At 45.5% G+C, this 24,060-nt stretch overlaps 1 long non-coding RNA gene across 1 annotated transcript; it reads left to right on the top strand.

The window, feature by feature from the left end:
* Window positions 1-471: 471 nt before the first annotated feature.
* Window positions 472-10,321, top strand: LOC103020221 (uncharacterized). The gene is made up of 5 exons (XR_009006935.1): window positions 472-510; window positions 6,411-6,481; window positions 7,043-7,287; window positions 7,890-8,088; window positions 10,114-10,321. It is a non-coding gene; the product is annotated as an uncharacterized LOC103020221 (long non-coding RNA).
* Window positions 10,322-24,060: the final 13,739 nt, after the last annotated feature.

Genomic DNA, 24,060 nt, shown 5'->3' with positions numbered 1-24,060 from the left:
TAAAGAATTATTAAAAAAAAAAAAAAGTATATCTAAGTATATTAAAAAAAATGCTTTAAAAAAAAATTGGAGGAGACATCATAGAAAAGGCTTACAATTGTAGGGGTTCACTCATATATAAAAAACAATGCTCATTTACAGTGTGAGCTTTAAAAATCCATTAGTTAGCTATGATTTTCTTTGCATATCAAATCATATTGTCTATTGACTTCCATTCTATTTTCTGAGTTGGTCTCGGAATATTTTTAATCTCAGCATTTTGCCTGCAATATGCTGTCCATTGTACATTTCATCCTCATTTCATCCTCCGTTATTTTATTTAAATGGAAAATAGTCTCTGTTATCTTTGAGCTCTTATGTACTAGGTGTATCGTATGAATATAGTGCCCAGTCATCCAATTTCATCCTGTTTTCACACTCACTTTGAAAGTTGAATGTTTAAGCAGCCGGGCTGATTATATCTATTTTACTCAGGTGCGGAGTGAAACTCATGGCCAAGAGAGAGCCAAGGTGAGTTCTTTTTCATCCTCTGAACTCTTGGGGTGCCCTCAGTCCCTGGTTGGTATTCTGTCAGCAGAAGTGTTAGGATCTCTTTAAATCTGCTACTGATAAATTTCTGTTGATCTAACTACTGAGATAATGGATAACAAAGGGGTTCTGTGTCCTTGATTCCTGGTTAGAAAGTTGAAGTGTTGATGGACTCAGCAGGAGTCCGGGGTCTTTACCGGTTTGCTTCCTGTTTATTTGCATCTCCAAATAGCCATCGGAGGACCTGGCAGATTCCTGGTCAGAGCATCTTAGGGGCCGACCTGCATTCTGCCTGTTTGTCAACCCCCTCACCTTCTCAGAGGGGGAGAAATTGATCTACATGTTAGAAATATGAAAGAGCTGTCAAAAACGCATGCAATCAGTGATGTACAACATGAGACAACAGACTGCACACTCTGTTTTGCAGCAGGGTAAAATCGGCAAATTTAAAAAAAAAATTTTATTGGAGTATAGTTGCTTTACGATGTTGTGTTAGTTTCTACTGTACAGCAAAGTGAATCAGCCACATATATATCTCCCCTCTTTTTTGGATTTCCTTCACATTTAGGGCACCACAGAACATTGAGTACAGTTCCCTATATAGTAGGTTCTCACTAGTTATCTAAAAATCGGCAAATTTTTCATCACGATAGAAAATTAAAACCAACCACTGCCATTTCTAAGACTCCTCTTTCTCCAACTTCTGGTTACACTAAACACTCCTGGATTCTATAGACTAAAAAGGAGGGGGATTAAGAAGTAGAGGCCTAATATAATTAGATTAGACAGTAGAACCCATCATTCATAAAAGATTTGAGGAAGGTAGAATGGAGGTGGGGAGAATTCATGTACTATAAGTGCGTCAGCTGTGAATTAATGTTGGTCAAAAGTGTACTGTAAGTAGTTTCAGGTTATATTAATAAAAGGTGAGTATTTGAACAAGTGATATGATGACCAGTAATTCCCACTTTCAGTGTAGACCAGACCTCACTGCGATGTTTCTGACCAGGTGGGAGGGGGACTTTAAGATAATGAGAAAAGCGGTGAGGCTGGTGGAAGAGCTGGAAATGTGTGGAAGAAGGTGAGGCTGGTGGAAGAGCTGTTTGGGTGGATGGGTAACTGTTTGGGTGGGTAAGTGTTTGGGTGGATGGGTAAGCGTTTGGGTGGGTAAATGTTTGGGTGGATGGGTAAGTGTTTGGATGGGTAACGTTTGGGTGGATGGGTAACTGTGTGGGTAAGTGTTTGGGTGGATGGGTAACTGTTTGGGTGGGTAAGTGTTTGGGTGGGTGGGTAAGTGTTTGGGTGGGTAAGTGTTTGGGTGGGTAAGTGTTTGGGTGGGTGGGTAAGTGTTTGGGTGGGTAAGTGTTTAGGTGGATGGGTAAGTGTTTGGGTGGGTAAGTGTTTGGGTGGATGGGTATGTGTTTGGGTGGGTAAGTGTTTGGGTGGATGGGTAACTGTGGGTAAGTGTTTGGGTGGATGGGTAACTGTTTGGGTGGGTAAGCGTTTGGGTGGGTGGGTAAGTGTTTGGGTGGGTAAGTGTTTGGGTGGGTAAGTGTTTGGGTGGGTGGGTAAGTGTTTGGGTGGGTAAGTGTTTAGGTGGATGGGTAAGTGTTTGGGTGGGTAAGTGTTTGGGTGGATGGGTAAGTGTTTGGGTGGGTAAGTGTTTAGGTGGATGGGTAAGTGTTTGGGTGGGTAAGTGTTTGGGTGGATGGGTAAGTGTTTGGGTGGGTAAGTGTTTGGGTGGATGGGTAACTGTGTGGGTAAGTGTTTGGGTGGATGGGTAACTGTTTGGGTGGGTAACTGGGTGGGTAAGTGTTTGGGTGGGTGGGTAAGTGGGTGGGTAAGTGTTTGCTGTGGATGGGTAAGTGTTTGGGGGGGTAATGTTTGGGTGGATGGGTAACTGTGGGTAAGTGTTTGGGTGGATGGGTAAGTGTTTGGGTGGATGGGTAAGTGTTTGGGTGGGTAAGTGTTTGGGTGGATGGGTAACTGTGTGGGTAAGTGTTTGGGTGGATGGGTAACTGTTTGGGTGGGTAACTGGGTGGGTAAGTGTTTGGGTGGGTGGGTAACTGGGTGGGTAAGTGTTTGCTGTGGATGGGTAAGTGTTTGGGTGGGTAATGTTTGGGTGGATGGGTAACTGTGGGTAAGTGTTTGGGTGGATGGGTAAGTGTATGGGTGGATGGGTAAGTGTTTGGGTGGGTAAGTGTTTGGGTGGATGGGTAAGTGTTTGGGTGGGTAAGTGTTTGGGTGGGTAAGTGTTTGCTGTGGATGGGTAAGTGTTTGGGTGGGTAATGTTTGGGTGGATGGGTAACTGTGGGTAAGTGTTTGGGTGGATGGCTAACTGTTTGGGTGGGTTAGTGTTTGGGTGGATAGGTAAGTGTTTGGGTGGGTAACTGTTTGGGTGGGTAAGTGTTTGGGTGGATGGGTAACTGTTTGGGTGAATGGGTAAGTGTTTGGGTGGATGGGTAACTGTTTGGGTGGATGGGTAACTGTTTGGGTGGATGGGTAAGTGTTTGGGTGGGTAAGTGTTGGGTAGTGTGTGAACCAGCTACTCTTGGGATGCTAGTCAAGTTGAGATGACCAGCTGCCAGGGTCCCTTGAAGCTGGGAGAATTGCAAGGTCACCCCTTCCAGCTCTTGCAATGTTCTGTTTCTAAGTCTGCTGAGCTGCCAGCACAGGAGAGTAATGGAATATCACTTGGTAGCGCGGTGTTTGTAGTTCTCCAAGCCCACAGTGTAGGTTGGAAACAAAACACAGGGAAGATAGGCATGGCTTTGTTACTCAGAAATGAGAGGTCAGATTCTTCTCTTGAAATTGTTAAGTCCAGATTTCAAGGCCGTAATGGGACTAATTTAGTTACTCTTCATTCTGTGTCACCCAGTATTTTGATTCCTGCCCTGTAATTACCTCTCTTGTTTTAGTGACACTTCTTTGCATTTCCTTCCGTGTGAAGAAAATTATCACTGCGGTGTTTTGCCAAGCAGAAGATCATTTCCAAAAGCTGTCCATCAAATCATCCAGACCTTCCCCCTATTGTTTATCCACTGAATTAACGAGAGCAACACCCACCCTTTGTATAAATCTCTGTGGCAGAGCCAACCTGGTGTCCTTATTCTGTGGTATCACATGTTTGGGGCTGGTCTCTGGTCACATTCTTAACCTTCCGTGTTTTCTTACGTAAGGGCCACATCGCGTTATTTGTCAAACCATCTTTGAGACTCTGCTGTGTATGTGAAAGGTGCAGGAAGAGTGTGAGAAGCGTCACACGTTAATCCCACATTAATTGCTAACTCTTGCTGATTTTTCATTCAACTGGAGACAGCATCCATAAACCCTTTAGACACATTTTTTAATCCTTATCTTCTTAGATTGAGTTGCTTAATCACAATAGTCCAAGTAGAGACATGTATACGGTGTGTTTATCTACTTTTAAATGGAAGGTTTTGGTCAAAGTCTGTTAACCACCCATATCTCTCTAACACACTTAGTACCCCGCCCCACAAACACACACCACCCCCCACCCCCATCTAGCTTGACAAGAATAAAAGTGAGTGGAAAAAAAAAACATTCAGAGGAAACAAGTAGAAGAAGTTTAGTGGCTTTCTCTTCCTACTCCTCCTCTTCCTCCACCTTCCCCTCCCCCTCCCCTTTCCTCCTCTTCCTCCCCTCCCCTCCCCCTCCCCTTTCCTCCTCTTCCTCCACCCCTCCCCCTCCCCTTTCCTCCTCTTCCTCCACCCTCCCCTCCCCCTCCCCTTTCCTCCTCTTCCTCCACCCCTCCCCCTCCCCTTTCCTCCTCTTCCTCCACCCTCCCCTCCCCCTCCCCTTTCCTCCTCTTCCTCCCCTCCCCTCCCCCTCCCCTTTCTCCTCTTCCTCCCCTCCCCTCCCCTTTCCTCCTCTTCCTCCACCCTCCCCTCCCCTACCCTTTCCTCCTCTTCCTCCACCCTCCTCTCCCCCTCCCCTTTCCTCCTCTTCCTCCACCCTCCCCTCCTCCTCCTCCCCTTTCCTCCTCTTCCTCCACCCTCCCCTCCCCCTCCCCTTTCCTCCTCTTCCTCTACCCTCCCCTCCTCCTCCCCTTTCCTCCTCTTCCTCCCCTCCCCCTCTTCCTCTTCCTCTTCCTCTTTCTTCTCTTCTCCCTGTCCCTTTCCGTCTGCAATTGTGGGACTTTCAGTGAAAGGATTTTTTTTAATGATAAAGAGAGCAGAGTTTAGTATCTTAGGATTCCTTTGACCTAGAAATTGACTCCCTCCTCCCCCCACCATTTCCTTTTCTGCTTATAGAGAAATTGAGGAACATAGAGAGATTCCCCCCCTTTTAAACTTTTCAGCAGAAAACCACTGGAAGTGGGTGTTCTGATGGGCTTTGGTGAGTTCCTCAGGCCCACAGCCCCCTGCCTGGTCTCATGTCCGCCCACACTTGCTGGGGAGTGGACCCTAGCTGGTCCTGCAGGCGGATGGACGGGTGCAGCAGCTGTGACGTCCTCAGGAGGAAGAGGCAAGTCTGGAACAACAGTAAGAAAGCAGAAAAACGAAAAAGAGCTAAAGATCTTAAGGTCTCAGAGTTGGGTGCTGGCATCCCCGACCCTCCCCACCTGTCAGAATCCTGCCCTGTGGTAGACCAGAAGTCACACAAGGTGACTTGTCTCTGATGAGCTTTGGTGCCCTTGGGCAGGTCCTTCTGCTTCCCTGGGCCTCAGCTCCTCACGTGCAACAAGGCACATCAGGGAGCACAGCCTGAGAACCCCACTTGACCATCCCCAGGCTCCCTCCCAGCTCCTGCAAGCTGAGCACCATCAAACCAGGCCTAGAGCAAATCCCAGTACGTCTCAGAAAGATGCGGGTTAGAACCTTGCCTGGGCCACTCCCTATCTGTGTGATCTTGGCCAAGTTACATTTTGTCATTCCTGTTGTGGCATAAGAATACCTATCTTGGGACTTCCCTGGCGGTCCAGTGGATAAGACTCTGAGCTTCCACTGCAGGGGGCGTGGGTTCGATCCCTGGTTGGGGAACTAAGAAACTAAGGTCCCGAATGCTGCGTGGCGTGGCCAAAAAAAAGAAGAAAAAAAAGAATACCTGTCTCAAAGGGGTGCCATGGGTATTAAATTAAGTAAAGGGCTGTATCAAATGCGCTTGTGCCTGGCCCGTGGAAAACCAACGCATTGTAATTTCTCCTTCTTCACCTTCGCCAGACTCGCTTTTGGTAATTGTATAGTCTTGTTTTTACACATGCTGCATACCAATTTGGCCCCTAAATATTGGTTTGCATTGTAAGGCATCTTTTTATATATTATCTTCCGTAGTTTCCACTAGATTTAAGATCTGTGAAAACCAGGATTCTTTTAGAGTTCTCTTTCCCTGTGCTTTAACCCCGCATACAGGTGTTATTCAATAGCTATTTATCAATGATTTCCCTTAGATAGCAGAGTGCAGATTATGAGAATAGTGCAAAACAGATTCTTCTAGTTGCTCAGGGATGCCCCGGAATAATTGTAATGCCCTCCCTCCCTTTACTGTTACGAGGCAGGGGACATATGGGGGGGTGGGGCAGCTCACTCTGTATCCCTTCCCTCTGACGATAATTTAGCGGGTTGGCAGTGTTGGTGTCTCTGGCCTTCCATCTCCTTCCCCATCTGTCTGCCAAGGCCCTGGTGTACCTCTGGGTATCACAAAGCCTGACTCTTTGGACCGGGTCATTCTTGAAGCGTAAGAGACCCATCAGGTGACTCTGTGATGGAAAGGTTATAAATTCCAGGCTGTTGACTCCAAGGCACCAGATGTTGTCAGAGGACTAAACATTTTGCGGCTGCCGTAGAACATTCAAATGCGTGTGAGGTGGTGCCAGCCAGGAACCGCTCTCGCTTTGTCTCATTCGTTATTCCTTTGAACAGAAGCCTCCCTCTGCTCCTTACTGAAAGGAAACTTCCTCTGAACACTTACTGCAGAACAGAGCACTTCAAAGGTAAGGCACTTGGGCTCCCCCATCCCTAATCATAATGGGAAAAGTTTTCACCGCAGGCCGGCCAAAACACTCAATTGTGTGCATTCTCTACCAGATACATAATCCGTGTTTAAATCTCTTGGCAGTAACTCATTAGTTTTTCCCCCTACATTATTTTCTTCTTTGATGAGAACAAAGCCCGTCTCCCCCCTGCTCTAGATCTTGATTCTTTCTCCCAGGAAATCTCACTGTTTCCCTTTCATCCCTCAAGAAGAAAGTCACCCAAATGTTATCCCTCCCTCCCTGCTAAAAGATGATCTTGATTCTTTGTACGTGAAAATCTGTGTTCAGAACTCACAAATAGGTGATACCACAGGCCCTGAATTCTGCAGGAGGTGTTCTGGCCATAGATCATGGCCTGACTCTGAGGACCCCCTCACTTGAGCAGCGCCTCCTTCAAGCTCTGTAATGGGCTGTTCTTGAGAAAGGCAGGGTGGGGCATATGGTAACTCCAATGGAATTTTATTATTTAAGCCCTTTGAAGTTCCCTCTTTCTAACCCCCTCTTACCCTCCCCTCTTAGATGCGGAATATTCTGTCATCACTGTTGTTGAAGTCAAAGTTATAGGAGAACCACCGTGAATTTCTCTAATACAACTCTTTGATGCAGAGTCAAACAAAAATCTCTTTCCACCCGATATTCCAAACTTCTACGAAAAAACTATGTAATGGATGTGAGCTCTTTAGCACTATAGGATTACAGGCAGACCTTGGAGATATTGTGGGTTTGGTTCCAGACCACTGCAATAAAGGGAATATCGCAATAAAGTGAGTCATAGGAATTTCTTGGTTTCCCGGTGCATATAAAAGTTATATCTGTACTCTGCTGTTGTCTAGTAAGTGTGCAATAGCATTATGTCTAAAAACAATGTATATACCTTAACTTAAAAGTTCTTTACTGATAAAAAAATACTATCATCTGAGTCTTCAGTGAGTCATAGTATGTATGAACATCAAAATCACTGATTACAGATCACCATAACAAATATAATAATAATGAGAAAGTTTGAAATATTGTGAGAATTACCAAAATGTGACACAGAGACACAAAGTGAGCAAATGCTTTTGGAAAAATGGCACTGATAGATTTGCTCAATTCAGGGTTGCCACAAACCTTCAATCTGTAAAAAATGCAATTATCTGCGACGTGCAATCACGTGAAGCGCAATAAAATGAAGTATGCCTATATAAAGAATTTACAATTTAATTAGTTCCTCCTGCATTGAACCCTAAATCAAGACAGAAAACCAAGCCTTGATTGAGCATCTACTATGTACCAGGCTTGGTATTAACAGACATCATGTATGCAATGTGTCTTAATTCTGATAAGAATCTGATGAGATTGATTTGATCACTGTTTTACATTTTAGAGAACTGAGGCTCAGAGAGGCAGTCCTGTGCCTGCCAATGGCAGGTCACCCAGGTCACTCGTAAACGACTGAGCTGGGACTTGAGCCGGCAGTCTCTCCCTATTGTGACTCCAGAGACTCAGCTCTTCCCACCTTAACTTGGCACCTTGTGGTCGCTTCCGTCTATGGAAATATTCTCCAGTATCTGATAGTTGGAGAGGTGAGTCTGGGAAAGGAAGACTGGCACGTCAGTTTTTATTTTTAATTTATTTTATTTATTTATTATTTTTGGCTGTGCTGGGTCTTCGTTGCTGCACGTAGGCTTTCTCTAGTTGCGGCGAGCGGGGGCTACTCTTCGTTGCGGTGCACAGGCTTCTCACTGCAGTGGCTTCTCTTGTTGCAGAGCACGGGCTCTAGGTGCGCGGGCTTCAGCAGTTGTGGCATGTGGGCTCAGTAGTTGTGGCTTGCGGGGTCTAAAGCGCAGGCTCAGTAGTTGTGATGCACGGTCTTAGTTGCTCCATGGCACATGGGATCTTCCCGGACCAGGGCTCAAACCCATGTCCCCTGCATTGGCAGGTGGATTCTTAACCACTGCGCCACCAGGGAAGCCCTGGCACATTGCTTTTTAAAAGGCATTTTCAGTTCTGTAGCGTAATGAGGGTGGGACAGATGGAGGTGCGAGCAGTTCAGAGGCCCCTGCAGTAGATCACATCTTTGGAGATGAAGGTCTGAAACAGCTTGCAAGGAGGGAACAAAGACAGTTGGAGGGAGATCCCTGGGGCTTGGTGGGGAGCGGGGTGGAGAGGCAGCTGAGAGGAGCCTGACTCGTGCGCATGGAGGAGGGCACCGCAGAGGGAAACGGGGAGGGAAGTGAGTCAGGGCCGTGGGGGTGTGTGTGTGTGTGTGCACGCTCCATGCTTGTGTAAGGATCGCTTCTGTTTTAGACAAAATAGAAAAGTAAATGTAGATGTGAGGTGGGGGAGAATCATGCAATATTTCCTCAAACTTGTGACTTGAGTTTTATGATTTGGGAGATTATTTATACTGACTGTTTAATAAGAATGAAGAAATTCAACATTCTCAGTATTAAAGGTCTTGCCTTGGGGAGTTCCCTGGTGGTCCAGTGGTTAGGACTCCACGCTCTCACTGCCAAGGGCCCGGGTTCGATCCCTGGTCAGGGAACTAAGATCCCACGTGCTGTGCGGTGTGGCCAAAAAAAAGAGAAAAAAAAGAAAAGAAAAGAAAATCAGTGTCTGCCATATGTTCAATTTCAGTAGAAACAAATTAAAATTTTAAAAAAAAAGGACTTGCCTTGCTGATGAATTCCATTCTGAGAGATCATTAAGGTTTTGTTTTTTCCTCTAAGCTTGCTTAAATACTCTGTCATCTTTGGGAATAAATGGCCACACAGCCATCTTTCTAATCATTTTTTATGTGTAATTTAAAAAAATACGTTTGTGGGGAGAGCTGACAAGAGCTAACTACCTTTTGGGGTTAAGATTTTTTGGTCATGGCTGTTAAAGCAATATATTGTGTAAACATTCTTTTAAAAAAACTAATTATTGGCGCGAACCTCCAATATGTATGAACCCAGTAAATATTTGTGAAATCAAATGAATAAATGTGATTAGCATCCTTTATTTGATATTGAAATCATAAAATGGATGAAAGACACAGAATTAACTTTATTTCGGTACAGAATAAGCAAGTGAAGGTTCTTCCGAAAATACCGGGCTAATTCTGGTTGACCCACATATATACAAATTAAACTGTAAATAACTATCAAAATAGTGCTGTGAAAGTGTATAGTTGCTAAGGCAAGACTTAGATTGTTGAAAATGCTAAGGCTCTCCTGGTCACTTTGGCTTATATGTGCCAAGTTGAGTGGACTACTTGGGTGGCAAAATGCAACAAGTAAGGACATTTTCAGTAATATAAAAAGGTGTAGGAATGATACTAAATTTGAGAGAATCAATTGATATTAATGTGCTAGACCATTGAGCTGTTTTGCAATTAGTCCTGGAAGATGTAGTTTTAACGAAGTCTCTAGATCAGCATTAAGGGAACAAGAGGTGGGGTGTCAGAATCACTAGAGGGAATTTTAAAAAATTACATAGGCTATTGATGGTGCAGGGGGCTGTGTGTGTTGGGGGAACTTTTGCTGTGAACAAAAAACTTCTCTAAAAAATAAAGTCTAGGGGCTTCCCTAGTGGCGCAGTGGTTGAGAATCTGCCTGCCAATGCAGGGGGCACGGGTTCGAGCCCTGGTCTGGGAAGATCCCACATGCCGCGGAGCAACTAGGCCCGTGAGCCACAACTACTGAGCCTGCGCGTCTGGAGCCTGTGCTCCGCAACAAGAGAGGCCGCGATAGTGAGAGGCCCGCGCGCCGCGATGAAGAGTGGCCCCCGCTTGCCGCAACTGGAGGAAGCCCTCGCACAGAAACGAAGACCCAACACAGCCAAAAATAAATAAATAAATAAATAAATAATAATTAAAAAAAAAAAAGTCTATTATTTTCTTTCAAACGTTTATGTGAATAGATGAATGGCATGACTCTGGGGAATCAGATATAGCATCCTCTGTGAAGGGTGCTTGTCTCCCTCTATAGCGTGCGCCAGGAAAATCATGCTGAGAATTACTGTCCCATGTCATAGAAAGTGGGGCAGAAAAGAACCTAAAACTACCCAGTTTAGTTTCCCCAAATGGGTACTACAGTGAACAGTTTCCAGAGATGTTAGGGCTTTCCTGTTGAACATGGGTGGAGTTTTCCATGGCCAATAAATTTGGGAAATGCAGCTCATGATAACTTTGTAGTGAGCTAATTCAGATCTTTTCCCACACTTTATTAGACAGATACTTTTTTGGGGGGGGGCACACTTATCAACATATTCCAAGGAACACCAATTTGGGAAAAAGTAATCTAAAATAAGGGTGTTTCAAAGCATGAGTTGCCACTCGCTAATGTGTTGTGAAATCAATGTAGGGCTTACAACCATTTTTTTTTTTTTTATGAAAAATAATAGAATAGAAAATACCAGAGTGGGTTGCACATAGGAGGGTAAATGTTATTGTGTGAAACTTTCGTTTCAGTTATGTATGTGGGTTTGTGTAAACTCAGTCATAATGAAAACTCTATTCCTTACTATAGATGATGGCCAAAAATATTTGGGAGATCACTGGTCCAATTCAGTTCCTCAGTTTTATAAGTGAAAACCCTGAGACTCATGTGGATCTCAGGATCACGTGGGGAGTTAGTGGCAGACAGAACCTGAGTCTACTCTTCTTCCTCTTTCACCAACACCAGCGCTCTACCAAATCCATAAATCATCCTGTTTAAAAAGCAGCCCTGGACTTCCCTGGCGGTCCAGTGGTTAAGACTCCACGCTTCCACTGCAGGGGGCACTGGTTTGACCCCTGGTTGGGGAATCTAAGATCCCACATGCTGCGCGGCGCAGCGAAAAAATTCAAAAAACAAAAAACAAATAAACAAATAAAAAGCAGCCCTGGTGGAAACAACCCAAATGTCTGTCAAAGGCAAATGGATAAACAAAACAAGGCTTATATGTACAATGGAATATTATTCAGCCTTTAAAAGGAACGATATTCTGATATGTGCTACAACATGGGTGAGCCTTGAGGACATTATGGTAAGAGAGACAAGCCAGACATGAAAGGACAAGTGTTGTATGATTCCACTTCAACTTAGAGAGACAGAAAGGAGATTGGAGGTTACCTGGGGTTGAGATGAGGGGCAGCCAGGAGGTAGTGATATTAAACCACTCTGGGTACAGAGTTTCTGTCTGGAATGAGCACAAACTTCTGGAAATAGATAGTGGTGATGGTTGCACAACTATGTGAATGTACTCAGTGCACTGAACTGTACACTTAAAAATGGTTAATACGGCAAATTTTATGTTATGTATATTTTATCACAATAATAATTGAAAAGAATCCAGCCACAAAATAATAACAATAACAATAATAATAATAAAGGCAGCATAGCACTTCTTTTAAACAGACCTCGTTTCACGCTCTAACACCTGTTCCTTCCTTTGGCCCTTCCCCTGTGCAGGCCCAGGCACTGAGGTTTCTGAGGCCACCTAGGCAGGCCTCCTGCGCTTAGGAATCCCTGGAGCAGAGTACGGCCACCTGTGGCCTTGATTCTAGACTCCCTGGCAGGTGATGACTGCTAGCATTTCCGCAGGTGACGCATTTTACAGCAGTGGGTCCTGCTCAGCAGATGACCTTTTCCGTCTAATAGCTCTGATTTTCCAACTGCAACATTTGGACAAACCCACAATTTGCTTTTGGAAGGCCAAGGAGAAACATATATCATGGTTTTTCTCTTGGTTTCACCCCTCTCCTCAGTTGGCCTCTAGCCCTGACCCGTTGACAAATAGCCTGTTCTCCTTTCCTCTTCCCTCTTCCTTTACAAGACCGCCAGGCTCGCTGCAAACAGCCATTTAAGTGAAATGCTACTACCCACAAGCAGCTGATAGTGATTCCCACTGTCTTCATTCTCCGCTCACGCTTCACACGTTTGGGTATGAGAACCAGAAGAACAACGGTGAACCAGAAGTGAGACCAGGGGCGGCCAGATAGCAGAAAGTGGATGTGTGCTTCTTCCTCGGAGCCAAGAAGGGTTTTGCAACTCCCAATGCAAGGCAACTTCTGCCCATAAAAGTTGCAGCAGATGGGAGTCACTGATTGGCTCTGCTTGAGGACTTTGGAGATTTCTCTCTGTCCTGCAGGCACCCTTTTGCTTCCTGTGCCTCCACAGACATTGACAAACAGCTGGCCTGTGCTTGCAGCAACCCCATCGGAATCTCCGCGGCCCTTAAGTCAGCATCCACAATAAAGGAAACTGAGAGAAAATGCCTCTGAACTTAATCAGTGAAGATATTTAACTCGGTTTACTGGGAGCTAAGGAAGTACTTCAGAAATAGTTTATTCTTATGTTACCTGAAATTCGCCATGAGTGAGGCTGGTAGAATCTCCCTGAGTTAGGGGAATACATCATGATATTTACCTCAAAACTCAGCGTAACCTTGTGATTTGAAATCGAACCCAGGGTTTCTCTACCTTGGCACTGTTGATGTTTGGGACCAGAGAGTTCTTTGTTATGAGAGGCTGTCCTGTGCACTGTAGGATGGTTTGCAGAATTCTTTGTTGTGAGAGGCTGTCCTGTGCACTGTAGGATGGTTTGCAGAATTCTTTGTTGTGAGAGGCTGTCCTGTGCACTGTAGGATGGTTTGCAGAATTCTTTGTTGTGAGAGGCTGTCCTGTGCATTGTAGGATGGTTTGCAGAATTCTTTGCTGTGAGAGGCTGTCCTGTGCACTGTAGGATGGTTTGCAGAATTCTTTGCTGTGAGAGGCTGTCCTGTGCACTGTAGGATGGTTTGCAGAGTTCTTTGCTGTGAGAGGCTGTCCTGTGCATTGTAGGATGGTTTGCAGAATTCTTTGTTGTGAGAGGCTGTCCTGTGCACTGTAGGATGGTTTGCAGAGTTCTTTGCTGTGAGAGGCTGTCCTGTGCACTGTAGGATGGTTTGCAGAGTTCTTTGCTGTGAGAGGCTGTCCTGTGCACTGTAGGATGGTTTGCAGAGTTCTTTGCTGTGAGAGGCTGTCCTGTGCATTGTAGGATGGTTTGCAGAGTTCTTTGCTGTGAGAGGCTGTCCTGTGCATTGTAGGATGGTTTGCAGAATTCTTTGCTGTGAGAGGCTGTCCTTGCATTGTAGGATGGTTTGCAGGATTCTTTGTTGTGAGAGGCTGTCCTTTGCACTGTAGGATGGTTTGCAGAGTTCTTTGTTGTGAGAGGCTGTCCTGTGCACTGTAGGATGGTTTGCAGAATTCTTTGTTGTGAGAGGCTGTCCTGTGCACTGTAGGATGGTTTGCAGAGTTCTTTGCTGTGAGAGGCTGTCCTGTGCACTGTAGGATGGTTTGCAGAGTTCTTTGTTGTGAGAGGCTGTCCTGTGCACTGTAGGATGGTTTGCAGAATTCTTTGTTGTGAGAGGCTGTCCTGTGCATTGTAGGATGGTTTGCAGGATTCTTTGCTGTGAGAGGCTGTCCTGTGCACTGTAGGATGGTTTGCAGGATTCTTTGCTGTGAGAGGCTGTCCTGTGCACTGTAGGATGGTTTGCAGAATTCTTTGTTGTGAGAGGCTGTCCTGTGCATTGTAGGATGGTTTGCAGAATCCTTTGCTGTGAGAGGCTGTCCTTGCATTGTAGGGTGGTTTGCAGCATTCCTGCCCTCTACCCACCAGTTGCCAAGAGCAGCTAGCAGCACCGGCCGCCCCCCCACCGCCCCAAACTTCTGGTGATCAAAAATGTCTCCAGACATTGTCCTGTGTCCCCTGGGGAGCAAGATCGCCCCTGGCTCAGAACCACTGACAGCCAGGATTCTGCCATGTTCTGAGTTTTAGGCATTGAGGACTTCGTCAGCTGTTATTCTGGAAATAATGGGAAACGGCTTGGGGTTTTTTTTTGTTTGTCTGAGCCCTGCCTCATTTGTATAAAACTCCAATTTTTAAAGTGTGTGTGAAGTGTCATCAACTGTGAGAAATTAATACCTAGCACTGCTGTCAGGTGAAACCATTGCCCATGTCATAGGCTTGTTCTGTGATGGGTATTTGGTTATGATTTCAGTCCAAGTCTCCATGCCTATGCCAGTCACGTGGCTGAATGATACGAGCAAGTTATTTACTTCCTCTCCTGTGTCTTTTTCTCCCTCCACGTCTAAGTGGAGGATACCTGCTCTTCATCTTATTAAATAGCCATGATGTGGCCAGTTCATCTGCTGAACTCACCTCATGGGGTCGTTGTCTGGGACCATGGAATTCTTCATGGTTTCATTACCTGTTCCAGAGCCCCCAGTGGATTCCCAGGTTCTATCTTCCAAAAAGCAAAACATTCATTTTCTTCCCCTAGGCTGGATAAGCTGGAATGTTTCACTGTTGAGTCATCCATTGCTGCTGGAGCTCCCGTGTGCCATGCTTTGTTCAAGTCACTTGAGACACTTTGATGACTAAGCTGGTTTCCTATCTCACTCTAGTTTGAAAGGTGGACTTATGATAAATCTGATGTATCATGAGAACTGCTTTCTATCACCTATACAAAGTGCTGTGGTTTAATCTTCCTGCCTATTTGGAAGTTCTTCCTAAGTCTGCAGAAGTGATTGTGGTGATGATTAGTTTGGAAGGTACTAGCATGGAGTCTGGGAGAGCACTGTTCTGGGAGTCTGAAAACCTGGCTTTTTGTTTTTACATGTTGACACTGTTCCTGATTAGCCGTGCTCCCTTTCCCAAGTCACTTTCTCTTTCTGGATCGCACTTCCTAGCTGTGTAAAATGATGTGTATGGGCTGGATCATCTCTGACTCCAGCGGTCTATGCTTATTTTAATAGTAATTGTAGGGCTTCCCTGGTGGCGCAGTGGTTGAGAATCCGCCTGCCAATGCAGGGGACACGGGTTCGAGCCCTGGTCTGGGAAGATCCCACATGCCGCGGAGCGACTAGGCCCGTGAGCCACAACTACTGAGCCTGCACGTCTGGAGCCTGTGCTCTGCAACAAGAGAGGCCGCGATAGTGAAGAGGCCCGCACACCGCGATGAGGAGTGGCCCCCGCTTGCCGCAACTGGAGAAAGCCCTCACACAGAAACGAAGACCCAACACAGCCAAAAATAAATAAATAAAAGATTACTATTAATTAAAGAAAAAAACCAGACATCTCAAGTTAATGAATTTAGTACTTAAAAAAATAGTAATTGTATTAGAATTATTAAATACTATTATAATATGTTTTAGTGCTAGAAACTTCGTGATCAGCCAGCCTTTGTGAGGAGGCGCGATTGTATGTCGTTACAATGGGTTCCCAGCTCACTTGTGCCTGGTGGGGAGACTTGCACAACTCTGCTGGGGTCGGAGGCCTTGCAGCACTTCGGGGCCCCACGGAAGGGGTAAACCAGAAGTCTGAAAGCTTGCCCTGAAGCTCCATAAAGCAAGATGCTATCTCTAAACAGACCCATCAATTTCAGAGGGCTTCTTTCCACGGGGCTTTTTGGGGGCGGAGATGCCTTTTACCAGTATCTTTCTGTTCACCTGTGGAATTATATAAGCTCATTAGATTCAGGTTACCCACTCCTTCTGCACCTGAAGCTGTAGGTAAATTTACTGTCCAGTTTAAACCTTGTCTCCACACCTGTCACTTCTGGATCCTATAAGCTCCATCCCCAGCATTGCAGGGTCGGTCACCTTTGAGGTAGCCAAGCTCCCAGCAAGGGATGCCCAGTCAGGAATGAGATCTCTAGGCGTATATAACGGGAGAGAAATATTTGGAGCATTCTTCTCTTTCTCCAAGACAGCTCTGCATACTTACTGCCCTTTCAGGTGTAGTCTTGCAGGTAAATCTCACCTTCTCCAAGAAACCAAATTTTCAACTCTCACTGCACGTCAGAATAAATTTCCCGAATCACCTGGATGATATTTGGCAGATACTGCCTTATGTTGTGGTCCTGTGTGTACATGTGCTAGTTCTCTTAAAAGACTGTAATCATCTCCCAGAGCCATGATTGTACTCAACCACCTAGAAAGACCCTACAGCCCAGGTCGGGCTGTGCGCGGATGTGTGTGCATTAGACACCAGTAAACATCAGTGCAGGGAATGGATGGGTCTCGGTGTCAGGCACTGGGGAGTACTCAGTAAATAGTTGTAGAATTGGACCGAATGGTAAGTGCTTAAATATTTCACAGTTCTCTAGTCTTTCTACTTTATGCCGTTTACTGGGGGTTAGAAAATAAGATGAAGCTGTGTGTACGCCCTAGAGAGTGACCAGCGGTTGCTGTTATCTGAAGAGCCGTAGAGCTCTTAGCTGTTTTCCAGCTCTGATTCTTTTTTTTTTTTTTTTAAAGCAGTGTTTACTATTTCTGGCCATTATGTACACTGATATAAAAATTTAATTAGACCCTTTCTTTTCAATTAATTTTTACAGCCCTGTTTGTTTGCTCTCTCGACAGAGCCTGTATTGTGTGAACAAGAGAGATCAATTTTCTATCACAAAATTCATTACTTTTGACTAAAGTCCAGTGAGTCTGTGATCGTACGTGCCACTCTGGGTGAATTTTCCTGCCGCTGGAGAGAGTTATGGATGGTGAAATGAGCCGAGTGTTCAGGTAGCCGAGAGAAGCTTTGATTCGGTCATTGTCTTCCTCAGGGCAGCAGGTGGAGCAAAGTTAAAAGGCTGTGCAACTCTTGAGGTTAGAAATATGCATGTGTTTTATTCATTCCTCATTCTTTAATATTTTTTTCAAGTATCTAGGGAAGTGAAATTAGGTAGAGAGTATGTAAAGGTTAAGAGAGGCCTTTTCTTTCAAGAGCACGTATAAAAGAAGATGTCCAGGGGCTTCCCTGGTGGTGCAGTGGTTGAGAGTCTGCCTGCCAATGCAGGGGACACGGGTTCGAGCCTTGGTCTGGGAGGATCCCACATGCCGTGGAGCGGCTGGGCCTGTGAGCCACGATTGCTGAGCCTGCGCGTCTGGAGCCTGTGCTCCGCAACAAGAGAGACCACGATGGTGAGAGGCCTGCGCACCGCGATGAAGAGTGGCCCCCGCTTGCCACAACTAGAGAAAGCCCTCGCACAGAAACGAAGACCCAACACAGCCATAAATAAATAAATATTAAAAAAAAAAAAAAAAGAAGAAGAAGATGTCCATTCTGGGAGGGCAGGGACTTCTAGTTTTGTTCATTCTTTACCTCCAGGGTCCACACAGTTCCTGGTACATGGCAGCTGTCCGGTAAATAGTTGTTGAGTGAGGATGCACGAGATAAATACTAACTAGTTTTGCCTTTTATCATTGATTAAAGTGTTTTCTGGATTAAAGGGTCTCTGTGACTGTCTCAAAGTCTCCATGAATAGCATCTTGGTTGGGGCTGCTTTCCAGCGTTGGGAGATATGACCACACCTGTCTTCAAGGGCTGCAGCTCCGATGCCTAACTTGGCAGGGCAGGGGCTAGGCCTGCTCCCCAAGAGGCACAGGTAACGCCCTGTGTAGCTCACACAGCCCCTGAGGACAGAGCATGAGCTTGGGAGTCACACACACCTAAGCGCAAAGCCACCTGCCACTCGCTCTTGACATGGGGCAAGTAGTATAACCTCTCCTGTTGTCTGTTCATGGATCTGTAAAGCTGGGCCAGTGATACCTACCATGCAGAGTGGGTGGTAGGCGATGAACGAGGGAGCGGGTAATGCCCTCCTTACTGAGATATTAAATAAATGTATCCATTTAAATTCCTTTACCTTCTAGTGGTGTGTTCTCCATCCTCCTGTGTACTGAACGGTTTACCTCTTCCTCTTGCATGAAATGGGGCAGGTGGGGGAAAGGGCCACAGTAACCTCGGTTCCTTGGTGCTTTAGGGAATCTTGGATATGGTGCAGAGTTAGAGGCTAAAGCATGAGTACAGGAAGGACTCATTTTAGGTGGAAGCAGCAGTGTCCAATGGAACTTTCTGTGATGAAGGAAATGTTCTGTATCCATGCTGTCAGGCACAGTCACTAGCTACAGGTGGCTGTCGAGCACTGGAGATGTGGCCAGTTTGACCGAGGAGCTGAATTTTTCATTTCACTTCACTTGAATTTGAATGTAAACCCATCACATGGCGAGTGACGAGCGCATTGGATTGTGCAGCTCTAGGGCCTTGCTGGGGCTTAAGGATTAGTGGTCTGTCCATTCCCTGGGAGCTTGTGAGAAATGCAGACTCTCAGACATCACCCCAGACCTACGAGATCAGAATCAGTGCAGGCGGTTCATGTGCACATTTGGTTTTAAGAAACACAGGGCTGGCCTCTGAGCCGCTCGGTGTTCTCCGTGGACTTCCATGCAGCTGTAGTGCTAGGGAGGCTGGACCCTTGGAGCTGGAAGGTTCTCACCGTCACCTTTGCCTTCTTGGCTACTCACACACCCTAATGCAGTCTCCAGGGGACCCGTGCGTGTGGGTCTCTGTGCATCCTGTGGTTGAGAGATCAAAGGAAAAAGTTATGTAGCTTTTAACTCAGGATTAAATGCTGTTTTGCTTATTCCTCCTCATAAACCTCCTTAATGTCTATGTTCCCATGTTCGCTCCCCAAAAGGTAACTCTCTTTTTATCTTCCCACTCATCCTACTATAGCTTTATTTTTCCTACTACTTTGCCTTAAACTGGTAAAGATGTGGGTATGTACGTATATATTTCTCTCTCTCTCTCTCTCTCACTTTCTGGATGTTTCAAACCGAACCAGTACATTCAGTCTGTGGTTATCTTAATGCTTCCAGCACTCTGGCTACTGATAAATATTTCAAGAGGATAAATAACATTTTCTACATGAAATGAGAGAAATGTCCCCCACCTCTCTGAAAGTATTAATAATTTCTCTTCTGTAATGGGACTGATTTAGCCAATTGAAACACAGAAAACTTCGCAGATCTTTTTGACATCTAACGGTCAGATCACTTTGGCTAATGGGGATGTTCCTTGGGTATTGCTGATATTAGCCAAGTTGGGAATTTGATGGAGACTTTTCATTCTGCCCTCTTTTCAGTCTTGAATCCTCGCAGACATGATGTGCTGGTGGCCCTCCACCGGATGTTTGTCTATATGATGTTGGTGGCAGGTTGCAAAACTGTATTAAGCTGCATCTTGGGAGCTGCCAAAGGCACTGTGAGGAAACTGAGGCACTGAGCTAGAAGGGGCACCACACCAGGATTCCATGCCCCTAAATTGTGTCTCTAAAACAGACCCAAGGTCACAGCACTGGTAAATGAGGAGCCACGGTGTGACCCCTGGCGGTTTGGTTCCAGATTTTGCACGATTCGCCATCCCGCGCGCCTGCCTTTGCTCCCTGCCGGGAACAGGCCCTCTCCTGTATCGCCTGTGCTGCCTCCTTCTGAGTGTTCATGTCATTGCATCTGGTCTCTCCTCCTCCAGGTCTTTGCTCAGATGTCACCTTCTCAAAGATGCTTTCCCTAGCTGCTCCATCAAAAATAATGCATACACACACACACACACACACACACACACACACACCAACATTCTCTATTCCCAGTGCCCTTCTTTATTTTTCTCCTTAGCTCTTATTCTTACCTGTATCATATACAGTTATTTGTACGTACGTCCCTTGAGAGCAGGGACTTTGTTTTGCTCACTGCTATGTCCTCTAGATCTAGAACAGTGCTCAACCCAAAATAACACAAGATACATATTTTTGAATGGATGGATGAATTAATGGCTCTGTAACCTGGAGAGCTGCTGATGCCCCTCACTTGGTCTCCTCCTTGCCTCTTTCTGGTGTGCTTCCCCACTCCAGGTGGCCGGGGTGAGCCTCCTGAAACTCCTACTTGCCCTTGACAGTTCCTTCCAGAGGCTTTCTGTGTTTATGCTCCTGACAACTTTACAACTCCTCTTCCTTCAGCCTTACCAAGTTTCCTTCATTTCTTGCCTGTGCCGCCGCATCGTTCCCTGTGTCCTCTGTCCTTCCCTCCACCACCCCTGCAGACCAGGGCCCTGTGTCCTCAGATGGCCTGAGCTTTGTCTGTCCGGCTTTCACACTTCACGGTCACGTCCGTCGACTCCAAGTTACGTGAGGACAGGAGCCACCTCTCTCTTGCTCCCCTTTGCTCTCCCACCTTCACACTGAGCACCCCGCACAGAGCAGGCGCTTGACAGCTGTGTATTGAAGGATGAATGGGGCCATTTAATTCTATGGGTAGAAGGAAGTCTCACTTCTGTAGAATTCAGGGTTTCTTTGGCACTATGAGGCCTTACTGTTCAAGCTGTGAGATTTGAAGACAGAATGCTTCCTGCTAATTATTAACAGTTGCCCTGGAAGAACAGAGCCATTATGGGGCCCTGAACCCTGGCACGCTGCACCCCCCCCAGCCCCTGGTGAGCAGCGCCATAGAGCAGGGCGGGAAAGCAAAGGCAGCTACCGCCCTGGCACCCGCTACCGTCCGATTACCCAAAGAGGATTGCGATCTTGGGGCCAAAAGAGTAGGGAGTGGGTAAAAGGCTTTGCAATGAGATTATAGCACCTAAAAGCGCCTTGCTTTTGTTCAGGAAATAAGATATTGGTTTTCTTCAAGGCAGCGAGACAATCCAGTTTAGGGCCTGGAGTGGTAGATCGATGTCCTGGCATTCTTCAGATACTGAAAAATCAGTTGATCTGTATTTGTACTTACTGGGTTTCTTGTTAAAAAAAAAAAAAAAAAAGGAAGAAGGACGACAGGAATGGAAAGAAATTTAAAAAGCTCATTAAAGGTCCTCTAAATGAAGAAAATTGAATGCCAGATCTGTTAAGAACATACAAAAACAGCCTCCCTTTAAAGAACATCTTATTTGGCCAGTGTGTCTTCAAGCCAGAGTCTGGAAGGTGAATGGGCAGTGTGGTCAGAATGCAGTTTCTTTATTTTGGACTTGGAGAAGAAGGATCCTTTCCCCTTGACCTCAGCTCCCTACATGTAAGATCATTCATAGAACGTCTCACATTTGGTTGGGGCTGAGTTAGAATCAAGTCAACGTGCTCTCTACCATTGTGGTGGGTTGTATAGCCGTCATAGCAATTCTCTTAGTGCTTGAAAGTCTTTTTCACCTCTGATGCTTCCTGGAGGTGTGTTTTGTTTGGCTCTTGGCCCAGGTGCCTGAATCTTAGTCCTCCCTGCCTTACCTGAAGTTGTTATTGATGTGAAGCTTCTTTTTGCCAATGGGAGAGCAGGTCTTCCTCCTGTTGTGTGAGCAGAGAGACCCACGAGGGATTTGTCCCCCTGCTAATAATACTTGGATTTGATTCTTGCATGATGGTTGGGGATTAGCTCACTCACAGAAGTTTCCATTTCCAGAGAGGGGAGAAGTTTGTGGGTGATTCCAGAGAAAACGTTCAAGAGAGTTTCTTCGTACCACAGAACCCGATTTAACGCTGAGTTTGGGAAACCTCGGCACCCTGGTTACAGAACTACCACGCCTTGTGTTTGCACTTCCATTGTTAAAAATTTATTCTGAATCTGTGTGTCGATTTGCTGCTAATAGTTAAGACTATGCTGAACGAATACTTGATGTGTTGGAGGACGTTGCATTTTGCCCTTCAGTGTTCGGTTTGTAATAATTGATGTAAAATACGTGTCCACCCTCGAGAGGCGGCAAGAAGTGATTGCTTTGAATAAATCCCCAACTGGAGCATCTGACTTGCCCCTTTCCCTTAAAAGTGAAATAATCTCATATCCTCTGCTTTCCCTGCCACCTGCAAATGTTTTTATTTGAAGACGGGGGCTAGCTGGGTTTCAGTTAATTAAAGTTTTAATTGTGTTTGATTCTGCAGCAGACCTCATGTTTGCTTTCCTTAATAATGAAATGCAAAGTGTCGTCTCTGAGCTCATACTCCAACTGGACAGCAAGGGGGGGAGTAGAAGCAGCCTCGAAACCTGCTAGCCCTGCCCGGGACTTTGTATTTGCTATTTGCTTTTGGTATTATATTCAGGTCTGAGGAAAGTACTGACTTCAGCTTCATAATCTGAACATGACTGAAGAATTGCTCCAGTGTCTAAAATTCGAGCACTTGTGTGTTGGAAATAAAACATCGTCTGTACAAAACATAAATACTTGTCCTTTTGTGGAGAAAAAATTAACCTATCTGGCGTCTTCTTAGCAAGTCTTGCTTGCAAAGCTGGCCCTTGGCTGCTGTCTGGGTACTTAGATTTTGAGAGGTTTCCAGAACTGGTAATAAGAGTGGTTCACTGTGGCTTAACTGTTTGTATAAACAATGTGATGATGGAAGAAATTTGGGATTTTCACACGAGCCAGGCAGGGGTGCCTATGTGCACAGTCCCCAATAAAAACCTTGGGCACCGCTGGGAGGGAGCTCTTGAAAGCTTGTGCCTGGTTTCCTCCAGACTTTGCCCTTTTCCCTTTGCTGAATACACTTTGTATCCTTTTACTGAAATAAATCATCGCCATGAACATTTATGCTATATACTGAGTCCTATGAGTTCTCCTAGTAAGTTACCAAACCTGGGGGTTATCTAGGGTTTGGATAGTCATTCAGTGTCAGTTTGAGATAATTATCTGTTGGCCTGAGTAAATTATTTTTCCTGGGGTATCTTGACGCACCTTCTAAACCTGTTCTGCCTCTTGAATGTTTCTATCTTAGCAGGTTCCTCCCTTCAACCCAGTATCCAAAGTCAGAAACCTCAGAATCATCTTTGATTCTCTCCTTCATTCAGGCACCAAATCCTGTCAGTTTTGCCTCTGAAGTGTCTCGAACCCAGCCTTCCCGTAGCCCTTGCCACCGTCCCAGTGTTAGCGCTACTGCCCTTTGCTGGACTTCATGCAGCAGCTTCCCTGCCCTGGTTTTCTGCCTCTCATCTGCATTCCAGCCTGTGCTTCGTGTCACCTCCATCCAAAACCTAGGTTGAGTTACTGCCACCATTGAAATAAAACAGAAATGCCTCGGGTCAGCCTTGCAGGGCCCTTCACTGCGAGGTGGCGCAGCAAAGCGGTTGGTGTGCAGATTTGTGTCGTCAGCTCTGCCCCTCACTGGCTGCTGCCACGGGCAAGTTACACACCCTCTCTGTGTATCAGTGTCCTTATCTGTATGTGAGGATAAGAACAGTACCTTCCTGCTAGGATCGGTGCAGGTTTAAATGAGTATATGTTTAAAAACCTTAGCACATGTGCCTGGCAGATGAAAGGTATTCCATAACTATTAGCTGTGCTTAGTTTTGGTTTGTTTGTTTTTTAATCTTTATTGGAGTATAGTTGATTTACAATGTTGTGTTAGTCTCAGGTGTACCGCAAAGTGAATCTGTTATACATATACGTACGTATATCCACTCTTTTTTAGATTCTGTTCCCGTGTAGGCCATTACAGAGTATTGAGTAGAGTTCCCTGTCCTTACTAGTTATCTATTTTATATATAATAGTGTGTTTATGTCAGTCCCAATCTTCTAAGTTATCCCTCCCTCTCCCTCACCCCCTGGTAACCATAAGTTTGTTTTCTAAATCTATAACTCTATTTCTTATGCTTAGTTTTTATAATTATCTCTTGACTTTCTTCCTCTGGGCTGGGAGCTGCTCCCTGACATTGTCTGGCTATGGCTCTTTAATAATCAATTGCTGAATAAATGAATGAATGAATAAATGAGAAAGAGAGAAAGGGAGTGTTGGTTAAAACAGGGTTT

The sequence above is a fragment of the Balaenoptera acutorostrata genome, unplaced genomic scaffold, assembly GCF_949987535.1.
Source record: "Balaenoptera acutorostrata unplaced genomic scaffold, mBalAcu1.1 scaffold_654, whole genome shotgun sequence".
Taxonomy (NCBI): domain Eukaryota; kingdom Metazoa; phylum Chordata; class Mammalia; order Artiodactyla; family Balaenopteridae; genus Balaenoptera; species Balaenoptera acutorostrata.
The sequence above is the reverse complement of the archived record's forward strand: the minus strand, read 5'-3'. Positions and strand labels throughout refer to the sequence as shown.